The sequence below is a fragment of the Ailuropoda melanoleuca genome, chromosome 15 (assembly GCF_002007445.2).
Source record: "Ailuropoda melanoleuca isolate Jingjing chromosome 15, ASM200744v2, whole genome shotgun sequence".
Taxonomy (NCBI): Eukaryota; Metazoa; Chordata; class Mammalia; order Carnivora; family Ursidae; genus Ailuropoda; species Ailuropoda melanoleuca.
Genome location: NC_048232.1, coordinates 24916056 through 24928943, shown reverse-complemented (window position 1 = coordinate 24928943; position 12888 = coordinate 24916056). Strand labels below are relative to the sequence as shown.

General features: G+C 40.0%; 1 long non-coding RNA gene across 1 annotated transcript in view; it reads right to left on the bottom strand.

Moving 5' to 3' along the window:
* LOC105239594 overlaps positions 1 to 12685 on the bottom strand; it is a 33117-nt gene extending 20432 nt beyond the window's left edge. Inside the window, exon 1 of the long non-coding RNA XR_002143649.2 lies at positions 12612 to 12685. This is a non-coding gene — a long non-coding RNA (uncharacterized LOC105239594). The remainder of the gene's footprint in view (positions 1 to 12611) is intronic.
* Positions 12686 to 12888: the final 203 nt, after the last annotated feature.

Sequence of the window (12888 nt, the reverse complement as noted above, 5' to 3'; positions counted from 1 at the left end):
TGCTAGTTCTACCCTGTATCTCCACAGGCTGTTTGTTTGTCTGCTGTCTCTTTAAGGGCAAGGACTCTGCTTCCTCTCATCCTCCCAGCTCTCTTGAGAGCCAAGCTGCTGATTTTTAAAATTCCAGGTTTTAAGTCCTGCTGGTTTTAAGAACTCATGAAATTCAAAATTCCGCCCCTTTGGTTTTCAAAGCCAAATGTTACAGGGATTTGTCTTCTCTGCTTGGGCTCCCCTCATGTGAGGGTCTGTTTGTCTCTCCTCTCCAGGTCCTGGTTGGCTCCCTCCTTCCTGAGGAAGGCCCTGTGAGTCCATTTAGCACCGAACAGTGTCTCCACCCTTCCTACCTTCTTTTATGTGCCTCTTGTCTACATTTAGCTGGAGGCTGTCTTTTGCCAGTCTTCAGATTGTCTTCTGGGTTATTTATGTTGATGTGAGTATTATCTAGGTGTACCCAGGAGATATGGTGAGCCCAGGGTCCTCATACTCCACCAACTTCCCAGCAGTCTCTGTGCTAGTACCATACTATTTTGATTACTGTGGCTTTGTAGTATATTTTAAAATCTGGGATTGTGATACCTTCAGTTTGGTTCTTTTCAAGATTGCTTTGGTTATTTGGGGGGCCAAAAAATTTTAGGATTATTTGTTCTAGTTCTGTGAAAAATGCTGTTGGTATTTTGATAGGGATTGAATTAAATCTATAATTGTTTTGGGTAGTATGGACATTTTAGCAATATTTGTTCTTCCCATGAACATGGAATATCTTTCATTTGTTTGTGTCATTTTCAATTTCTTTCATCAATGTCATATAGTTTTCAGAGTACAGTTTGCACAGAGTACAATATAGTTTTCACCTTCTTGTTCAAATTTATTCCTAGGTATTTTTATGGTTTTTGGTATAATTGTAAATGGGATTGTTTTCTTAATTTGTCTTTCTGCTACTTCATTATTAGTGTATAGAAATGCAATGGATTTCTATACATTGATTTTGTATCTTGTGACCTTACTGAATTCATTTATCAGTTCTACTAGTTTACTGATTGACTGTTTAGGGTTTTCTGTATATAGTATGATGTCATCCGCAAATAGTGAGAGTCTTCCTTCTTCTTTACCAATTTGGATGCCTCTTCTTTCTTTTTCCTTGTCTGATTTGTGTGGTTAGGACTTATTTGATTGCTGTGGCTAAAGTGGTGACAGTGGATATTCTTGTCTTGTTCCTGATCCTAAGAGGAAAGCTCTCAACTTTTCACCATTGAGTATGATGTTAGTTGTGAGTTTTTCATCGATGGCTTTTATTATGTTGAGGTATGTTGCCTCTAAGCCTACTTTGTTGAGGGCTTTTATCATAAATGGATGTTGCATTTTGTCAAATGCTTTTTCTGCATCTCTTGAAATGATCAAATTGTTTTTATCCTTTCTCTTGCTGATGTAATGTATCACATTGATTGATTTGCAAATATTGAACCACCTTGCATCCCAGGAATAAATCCCACTTGACTGTGGTGAATGATTTGTTTATTACATTGTTGGATTCCATTTGCTAGTATTTTGTTGAGAATTCTTGTATCTACATTCATCAGAGATACTGGTCTGTAGTTTTCTTTTTTTGTAGTGTCTTTATCTAGTTTTGGTATCAGGGTGATGCTAGCCTCATGGAATGAATTTGGAAGTTTTCCTTCCTCTTCTACTTTTTGGAATAAAAACTGAAATTTCATACCCACCAGTTAGCAACTCCTCGTTTTCACCTCTCTCAGCCCCTGGAAACCACCATTCTATGCTTTGCCTCAATGAATTTGACTATTTTAGATGCCTCATAGAAGTGGAATTGTGCAGTATTTGTCCTTCTGTGACTGGCTTATTTCACTTAGCATAATGTCTCCAAGGTTTATCCATGTTGTCACTTATTCTAGGATTTCCATTTTTTTTAAGGCTGAATAATATTCCATTGTGTGTATGTACCACATTTTCAAAAATTCATTATTCCATTAATGGACATTTAGGTTGTTTCCACATCTTGGCTACTGTGAGTAATGCTTCAAAGAGCATGAGTGTGCAGCTATCTCTTCAAGATTCTGATTTCAATTCCTTTGGATAAATATCCAGAAGTAGAATTGCTAAGTCCCAGGGTAGTTCTATTTTTAATTTTATGAGGAACCTCCACATTCCTTTCCATAACAACTGCGCCATTTTTCATCCTCACCAACAATGTAAAGGGTTCCAATTTCTCCACATTCTACACATCCACAACACTTGTTGTCTCTTTTGGGGTTTTTTTGATAATAGCCATCCTAACATGTGTGAGGTAGTATCACATTGTGGTTTTGATTTGCATTTCCCTTATGGCAAATGACATTAAGTGGATATGTTGAATGTAAGAAGACTAGAACATCAATGCGATATTCAGTAGGTAGTTGGATGTATGAGTCTAAAGTCTAGGGAAAGATCTGGGATGGATATCCAGATTCTTGAATCCATGGAACATAGGTGCTAGTTGAAACATGAGAATGGATGACATCAACCATGGAGAGGATATAAGAGGAGAGGAATAATGTACTAAGGACAGAATCCCAGGTTACACCAACTTTTACTAGATAGACGGAGACACCAGATGTGTGAAGAGAATTAGAAGAAAGTGGTATCATAGAAACCAAGAAAGTAGAAAATATCAAGAAGGAAAGAATGACAATGATGTCAAATACAGCAGAGAACTCAAGAAAGGTCAGGACAATGTCCATTGGATTCAGCATGGGGTGGCCATTGACCAAATCTTAATGAAAACATTTTCAGGTAAGCGGTAAAGGGAGAAGTCAAACTGAAGTGCACTGGGAGGTGAGACAATGAAAATAGTAAATCTATATTACTTACTTGCAAGGTCTGAATGAGAATTATAGTCAGTGGCTGGACCATAGCACAAGAAAGCTCAGTGTCAAGAGAGGACTTTTTAGGATGAGAGACGTGGGGATATTTATAGACTGATGGCAGTAAAGATGTAGAGAGGCTATAGAAAGAAAAAAGAGTGACCGAAGGAGCAAAGTACTGGGAGAGTTGGGAAGGTAAAGGACCAAGAACACAGCGGGTGAGGTAGCCTTCCAGAGAAGTTACCTCCTCATCTCAAAGTGAAGAGAAAGGCCATGTTGATAAGAATGTTCAAATGACCTTACTTTTTTCATAATTCAGGAGACAAGGTTCTCTACTAAGAGTGAGTTCTCTTCAGTTTAGTGGCTCTTAAAAAATGCTTATCTTTGCTGACTGGCACAGAATATCATTTACATATTGCATCCTTTAGAATTCCTTCAGTCTTAAGTGTCAAGATACCTGGGCCAAACTGGCTTCAGTAAAAAGGTAATCCACTTTTGTATCTGGATAGCTCATGGTAGAACTGGCTTGAAGTCATACTTGATGTCTGGACTCCAGCAGCATTATCAGGGCCTGGTTCTCTCTGCCTTGAGGCACAGCGCTTGGACCAGCTCACTGGGCTTTCTTCCATGTGTTGGCTTCATTCTCAGACAGGTTCTCCATTTGGGATTATAAGCCAGCTGTGCAGGAAACTGACTCCAAGACAGCTGGAAGAACAGGAGTCTTCTGGGAGCTTCTGGTAAATTCCTGACATTTACTCTAATTGGACAAGCATAGGTCCTGTTTTCTGTCCCCAATCTGGGGTGCTTGAGATTGCTGAAGGGAGTGGTTCCCCATGGTAGCAGCATCGGAATTACCTGGAAAGCCTGCTAGAACGGATTTCTGGGCTCTGTGTCAGAAAGTCTGATTCCGTAGGTCTGGGGGAGTGTCTGGGAATTTGCATTTCTAACATGTGCCCAGGTGAGGTTGATGCTGCCAGTCCTGGGACTGCACTTTGATGTACACAGAGGCAATTGGGGTACAGTTACCCAAGAAGAGGAAATTCTTGCTACACCCATTCTCTGCTCTCCAGAGCCTGCCTCTGATTATACATTTGGCTTGTCCCACAAAATGAAGCTAGGGAAACATCGCTTCTTCCACATAGAATGAAAGACCTGCTTAGGCAGTTAGAAATAAGATGGTGAGAAATGCCAAAGCACAAAGCAGAGTGGCAAGGACTCAAATGACATGAAAGTACCTTTCTTCACAGTTGGGAGTTTTTTAAAGAATTCCTCCAGGCTGCTTGCCTGCAGCACAATGAAAGAAAGATTTTTTTGTTATACTCCTGATGTGTGGGTTTCTGTTAAGTCAAGTGAGTCTGTGTAGACAGTGAATTTTGACACTCCTACAAATGATATCCTCTATTCTTGTCATCTGATATTTCACCCAGTCTTATATTTTCATCAAGTTAATTTAACAGTCTAAAATAAAATATACTGGTTGGGAGAATCACTTCCAAAAGCCAGTTTCTTGTCAATGTGTACTTTCAAGCCTTCTCAAACACACACACACACACACACACACACACACACACACCCTACAGGTGAATTAGTACAAATTTAATTCCAGATTTATTACTCGATTTGAATAGATTTTCTGTCATCCTAATAATAATCTCTAATCTCTGATCTCCAAGTCAAGTGAAGCTAAGGTCATCTCTAAGTGGAGTCATCTTTAGTGGGTAGTGTATGGACTAGAAGCCAGCCATCTAGAACGATGGTGGCCAGAGTCCCTTCTGTAGGGACAAAGTCATTTTCTGACTAAGGTGTGGTTCTCCAGTCAGGCATGCATTACAAGCAGCAAGAGGCAGAGACAGCTGGGCACTCAGTGATAACCATTCCATGCACAAGACCTATTAGACCTAATTTGACTATGAGATCTAGAAATAAGGACAAATTGGGGCACAGAATCTGTGGTTTGATTTTTATTATTGTGATTGTAGAGATCCAGCTCCTTGGGGACACCTGGAAGATACACTTGCCGCAGATTTTTAAATCAAAAGCTAAGTGCCTGGGACTGTGTAGTTCTCAGTTAGTTCTCTGATTTGCTCCTTTTGTCCTTGACCGGGGGTCCTGGTCCCTTCACTAGTCTTGCTAATTTGTTACTCTCACTCTGGCCAAATATCTGAGGTCTCTTTTCCATGCTCTTCTAGTGGACCTTAGTCACTGCCACCCCAGTCCACCTGAATAGATGTTGGTAACATTTTATTTTAAACAGCAGGGTCTGGATTCTTCAGGGCTTTTTATAAAGTACCCCCAGTGTGTTTTCAGTTCCATATATTTATCACTTCTCTCTTTTGTCCCTTGCCCAATTACAGTCGGCTTAATAAGAGTCCTGTATAATACTATGGCACATAATATAAGCATGTAATCTAGATGTGAGGAGTTGAAGGTTTCTCAGAAGGCTAAGTCAAGACCTAAAAACAACCAGAAGAGTTAGCCAGAGGAGAGGGACATCTGCTCTCAAGTTCAGGCATGAGAAGAGTGAAGAAGTACAGCATGACTAGATCACAGATTTTGAGGGTTGAGGCTCAGGATGAAAGTGAAGAGATATTAAGCAAGAGTCGTATCATGCTGGGCTTCATAAACTCGCTAATGATTTTAATATCTTAAAAGCAATGAGGAAAAATAATGCTAATGAGGGATGATAGTGGCCTAAACTAGGGTGGTCACCATTCTGGAGTTAGAATCAACAGATGGTGGTGGTGTTGGGTATAGGTGGTAAAGGAGAGAGCAGCGACTAGTGAAGGCGCTTGGGGGACACGAATTCAAGTTTTAATATGTTAAGTCTGAGGCATCTATATAGAGACCAGGTGACAGTTGCATATATGGGTCTGAAGCTCTGGAGAAAGAACCAGGCTGGAGTTGTAGATCTGGGAGGCATCACCATGCAAGTGGGAATCCAAGGATGGAGAGTCACCCAGAGAGTATGTAGAATGACAAGAAAGGTAAGCCTGGGATGGAATTTTGAGAGTTACATTTAAGGGATAGACAGAAGAGAAGGAATTGCAAAGGAGACCCAGGGAGATAGCGGCAATGAAAGAAGAACCGGGAGAGTACAATGTCACTCAAGCCTCTGAAGTGAATACTTAAAGGAGGGAGTGGCCAGTTGGACCAAATGCTGGCAAAAGGTCAAGTCACATTAGGTTGTAAACCATCCATTGCATCTGGCAGCAAGAAGCTTGTTGGTGACCTTGAGTAATTTGAATGAGGCACTGGGCATAAATGTAAGGTTGTAGAGGATTAAGAAGTGAGTGCAAGGTGAGAGTGGAAGATGGAAGTATAAAATATCTTAAAAAGTATAAACACCTCCAAAAGTTAAGCTATGAAGTAGAGGAGAAAGACAGAAGGGTAACTAGCAGGGAAAATGCGGACAAAGGAAAGGTTTATCTTAAGAAAAGAAAGTAGCATTTAAAATCTGTAGTTGAAGGTCCAGGAAAGAAAGAGGAAATATCCAATAAAGACAGACCTTGATAAGATGAAAGATGATGGAATCATTCGTTCTTGGAGAAGATTTCTCTGATAATTTGAACAAATCTACGAAGGAAGTAAGGAAGTGAACCATGTTGACACTGAGGGCAAAGTGTGCAAAACAAAGAAAACAGCAAGTACAAAGGCCCTGAGGTAGGAGCATTCTTCACTGCTAAAGGGATAGCAAGAAGACGAGTGAGCTGGAGCAGTGTGAGCAAGGGGAGGGTGGCTGAAGATCGAAGAGGGAGTGGTAAGTATATTTTAGAACTCTTCTTAGACCATGGAAAGGGCTTTGGATTTGCTGAGTAAGATGGGAAGCCCCTGGAAAATTTAGCAGAGCAGTGCTGGGTTTGATTTGGGAGTAAGGACATCTCTTCTATGATGACAGGAAGAGGATGGAGAGTTCCTAAGTTAGAGCACGGAGGTTGCAGTTAATTCCCACTTAATTTCTTGTGAGCTAGAGAAGGAGATCAACTCCTGAGTCTTGTGAAGTGTGAGAGATGGAATAGAGTGAATAGTGTCAAAGTAACACTGAAGTGAAGCATTTCTCAAGTGATAGAGGTAAGAACCTCTGAAAACCCACAATGAGACAATGGCAAGAATGGTCTGAATCAACTTCATTAGAACATTTCATATTAACCAAAGAACTGCAATCATTTGAGTGTTTATTAAAGGAAAACAGCTGAATGTAGGTAAGAATAGCAAGCTTTGGGACTTACCCCATTCCTATCACCCTCACCCCAGCTCCACAGTAACTCAAAATCAACAGCAGCACCATCAGTGAAAACCAGCAGCCTAGCAGCCCCAGGAGAGGGCATGGGATGGGAGTGGAGCTCTCCTAAAGCCTAATTCACAGATAATTGTCACTCTTTGACCTGCCTGATAGCTCCTGCGTAAGCTCTATTCTTGGATCTTGTCTGTATTTAACTTGATTCAGGGCTTACTCAGCGTGCACAGCCCTACCACCAGCGCATTAGCAAAATACAAGTAGTGGCAGTTACTTAACATAGCAGCTGCCTAAGGCAAAATACCATTTGGGGCTAATAAGAGGTTACCCAAAAATTCAAACGGAAAAACTGGAAAATGAGATGTTCACAGGGGACTTTGAAAAGCTCTGACATTGCTGGAATTCTAGAAGGACCTATTTATGTGTAGGGCTGTGCACATGCTCAGGGAAGACCCGAGGTGACCTAACCTCCCCCCTCTGGCTGACCTTGAGGCTCTGCAAGCGGGAAGTGAAGAGTACAGCATGGTTAAAACCTGCATGCTACAGCATGGATAACATACCTCCCCCACAGACCCCCTCAGGAAGGACAGAGACTTAACAGCTCAAGGTATTTAAGGAAACCTGTGTCCAATCATTTGCTGCACATTAGGATAACTGAACAGAGACTTCATTTGCTATGTGCAAGAAAAAAATAAAGATGTTTATAGAACTAGTCAAGGGAAGTCACTAAATAAATAAGTAGCAACAATAATAATAAACAGCAACAACAAACCCTGCGGAGGGCTGTGGGGAATCTGATTTCCAGAGTTTCTACATTTTGTTATTTTAAATGTCCAGTTTTCAACAATAAAAAATTACAATATAAAAATATGCCCCTCTCTCCCACACAGATGCAAAAGGCAATCAGTAGAAACTGTCTCTGACAAAGCCCAGAAATTGAATTTAACAGGCAAAAAATTTAAATAAACTATCATAGATATGTTCAGAGAACTAAAGAAAACTACATCTAAAGAACTAAAGAACAGTATCTCACCAAATAGAGAAGACCACTAAAGAGACAGAAATCATAAAATTATATAAAAAAAGAACAAAATGGAAATTTACAGAGTACAAAAAGTACAATAGCTGAAGTGAGAAATTTACAAGAAGATGTCAACAGCAGACTTGAGCTGACAGCAGAAGGAATCAGCAAATGGGAAGGTCAGTTGAGATTATCCAGTCTGGGGAACAGACAGAAAAAAGAAAAAATAAACAGAGCTTCAGAGCCCTGTAAAATATAATCAAGCGTAGAAACGTGTACGAAAGGGGACTCAGAAGGAATGGGGCAAGAGAGAGGGACAGAAAGAATATTCACAAGTTCCAAATCCGATGAAAAAAATCCAAGAAGCTCAATAAGTTCTAAGTAAGATTAACTCAGAGATCCTCCTCTGGACATATCATGGTCAGACTGTAAAAAGACAAAGAGAAGATCCTGATCAGAGAGTGAAGTAGGAAGATCTTGAGTTCACCTCCTCCCACACACACACCAAGGCTGCAACTACATACAGAGGAATGATCTCTAAGAACGTGAAGAGAGCAGAACTCTTTTTCCACAGTTAAAGATACAAAGAAAAAGACACATTGAGACAGGTAGGAAGGGCAGAGACAGGGTTTGGTTGGGACCCACATCCCCAGCATGACAATCCACAAGTGGGATGTTTCAAGCCCTGGGGACCTTCACTGAGAAGACCAGCCCCCCAGAATGTTTGGCTTTGAAAATCAGTGAGGCTTAACTCTGGGAGAGCTACAGGACTAAAGAAAACTGAGACTCCGCTCTTACAGGGCCCATGCACAAACTCACTTGCTTTGAGACTCAGTATGAAGACAGCGGTTTGAAAAGTGCTTGAGCTGTATGTGAAGGGAATCTATTGACTAATTTTATAGCATGTGCCAAAGGGGCAGAAATCTGTAGAAACTTTGTCCAGGATTAGAAACACCGGCAGGTGCCATTTTTCTTGACTGCATTCTGCCTAGCTGACCCAGTGCTGGCAGGTACTAGTTCTGATCCTCTCCATTTAACCTGCTAGCACCACTGCTCACCCTGCCCTGGAATTCCTCTGCAGATCTGCCAGGCCCAACCTGCCCACTCCTGCACGTGCCCTCCCAAAGTGACTCCGAATCTGCCACACTCAGTGGGAGTGTGGGACTGGCACCCTCTGAAGTCGGCTCTCATCCTGCCACACACAGCAGATAACCTCAACTGGACATGCGGCACTCCAAAACGGGTCTTGCCCTGGAGTAGGGTGGGGGAGCCAGTCGTGCACACCACTGTGCCTATAACAGTCATGGGTGAGCATCACAGCCAGGCAGGCTGGGGCCAGCCCCACACATCAGCACACCTGCAGCAGTAGAGGCCCTTTCACAACAGGAGGGCACATACAGCCTGCACACAGAGGCAGAGGATGTCCCTGGAGGGCCTTGTTCTAGTGACCAGAGGAGACTATGCTTCTCGGCCCCACAGGGTAATTTCCACATATGGCCACTCACTCAAGACCAGGAGATATAGCTGGCCTACTTAACACATAGAAGCAAACACATGGAATCAGCCAAATGAGGAGACAGAGGAATGTGTTCCAAATAAAAGAACAGACAAAACCTCAGAAAAAGAATTAAATGAAACAGAGATAAGCAATAAACCTGAAAAGGAGTTCAAAGTAATAAAGATGCTCTCTAAACTCAGGAGAAGAATATAAAAATGGATTCCACAAAAAGATAAAAAATGTAAAAAGAACCAATCAGAACTGAAGAATACAATAACTGAAATAAAAATATACTACAGGGACTCAAAAATGGATTAGACGGTACAGAAGAATGGATCTGTAATCTGGAAGACAGGGTAATGGAAATCAGCCAAGCTAAAAGATGAAAGAAAAAAGAATTTTAAAAATGAGGATAGCTGGGGCGCCTGGGTGGCTCAGTTGGTTAAGCATCCGGCTCTTGATACCAGCTCAGGTCGTGATCTCAGGTTCACGGGGTTGAGCCCCACATCAGGCTCTGCACTCAGCAGGGAATCTGCTTCTCTACTTCTTCCTCTGCCCCTCCCCCTGCTCACACACACTCTCTCTCTCAAAAATAAATAAATAAATCTTTCTAAAAAATGAGGATAGTTAAGGGACCTCTAGAACAACATCAAGCTGACTATTGTTTCCATTATGGGAGTCCCAGAAGAAGAAGAAAGAGGCAGAACACTTATTTGAAGAAATAATAGCTGAAAACCTCCCTAACCTAAGAAAGGAAACAGATATCCAAGTCCAGGAAGAACAGAGAGTCCCAAACAAGATGAAAACAAAGAGGTCCACACCAAGACACAAATAAATAAAACGTCAAAGATTAAAGAGAATCTCAGAAACAGCCATATAACGCAACGTCTATAGGCTATCAGCTGATTTTCAGCAGACAGTTTATAGGCCTGAAGGGACTGGCGTGATATATTCAAAATGCTGAAAGGAAAAAAACCTACAGCCAAGAATACTGTTCTTGGCAAGATTATCATTCAGCATTCAAAGAGAGATATAGAGTTCTCCCAACAAAATAAGAGGTAAAGGAGTTCATCACCACTACACAGAACTTTCTAGAAATGCTAAAGGGACTTCTCTAAGTGGGAAAAAAAAAAGGCCATAAGTAGAAATAAGAAAATTTTGAAAGAAAAAGATCTCACTGGTAAAAGCAAATCTACAGTAAAGGTAAATGAATCAACCACTTATAAAGCTACTATGAGGATTAAAAGACAAAAGGAGTAAAAGGAACAACATATACAATAATGAGGTAAGGGATACACTAAATCAAAAATATGTAAAATATGACATCAAAACAAAATGGGGTGGGGAATAAAAACATAATGCTTTTAGAATGTGTTCAATTAAGTGACCATCAACTTAATATAAACTGCTATATATATATGACGTTACGTATGAACCTCATGGTAACCACAAACAAAAACCTATACTAGACATACAAAAAATAAACAGAAAAGAATTGAAACATAACAATAAAGAAAGTCATCAAATTACAAAGGACGACAGCAAGAGAAGAGGAACTACAAAACAACCAGAAAACAATTAACAAAATGGCAATAAGTACATACCTATCAGTAATTACTTTACATATACATGAACTAAATGCTCCAAACAAAGATGCAGGGTATCCCAACAGATAAAGAAAAAAAACCCAACCCATCTATATCCTGCCTGTAAGAGACTAATTTCAGACCTAAAGATAAAAACAGACTGAAAAGTGAAGGGATGGAAAAAGATACTACACACAAATGGAAATAAAAAGAAAGCTGGGCAAATGGAAACAAAAAGAAAGCTGGGGTAGCAATACTGATTTAGACAAAATACACTGTAAAACAAAGACTGTGACAAGACAAAGATGGAGGTTTCATAGTGATAAAGATATCAATCAAACAAGGAACATAAAAATTGTAAATATCTATGCACCCATCATTGGGGACCTAAATATATAAAACAAACATTAAGAGATATAAAAGGAGAAATTGACAGTAATACAACCATAGTAGGAAACTTTAACACTCCACTTACAAAATGAAAATGTCTCAATGTCTCGATAAATTCAAGAAAGTTGAATCATCTTTTCTGACCACAATGATATGAAACTAAAAATCAATTACAAGAAAAAAAACTGGAAAAATACAAATACGTAAAGGCTAAACAATATGCTACTAAACAACCAGTGGGTCAACAAAGAAATCAAAGAGGAAATAAAAAAAAAACCTTGAGACAAATGAAAAGGGAAAGACAATGTTCCAAAATCTAAGAGATTCAGCAAAAGCAGTTCTAAGAGGAACGTTTATAGCAATACAGGCCTATATCAAGAAATAAGGATGCATGATATTCTTGGTCCTCATCACTTAATGCCAATGATGTCCCCTTCCTATCATTTTGATAATGAAATGTCTTTTATAATACTTCTGTATTAGGAGTACTGCCTCACTGAGAACCACTGAGCTAGATATCCTGTTACTGGATATCAAGATTTAATACAGTACAAAACCCAAAATCTCCAAGTCATTTCTGTAGAGTCTTGGTACTTCTGAGCTTTAGTCATAATGATGGAGGGGGGAAAGCTCATTCTATTCTATACTTAACTTTATTCTAATATTCTGGAAGGAAGGCTTTAATGATCCCTTTAATAAGAGAACAAACAAGTAATAGATTATCAGGAAAAAAAGCCTTGAATGTTCACAATCAATTAATGTCAGAACTTGCTTTCTAACTTGAGTCTTATTCAATGTTGTAGATAATGTTATCTTTTTAAAAGAAAGTCAGAATAAGAGAGTTCAGTTTAATAGCATGGTTCTAAATGATGTGCAGCACAGCTCAGAAGAACGTTGCTCACTCTGCCTCTGGCTCCAGCTACTAGAAAAAACAGCACTACACGTGCACCATTAACTCAGTGTATAAACCATGTGTTGGAGAATGGAGACCTGACCCCGCAAGGTGCTGTGCCATACGGCACCTTACCTGGAATGTCAACAGGTCATTCCACTATCCTATCAGAATGGCTGACTGGTGATGCAGTTCATGATCCAATATCTATAAAGCAATCAATGTGATAAATGTAAACAAATGGAGAATGCAAACCATGGTCATCTCAATAGATCAGAAAGAGCATTTGACAAAATTCAACATCCATTCATGATAAAAACTCTCAACAAACTGGGTATAGCGGGAAACATACCTCAACATAATAACAGCCATAAATGACAAACGAAGAGCTAACATCATACTCAATTATGAA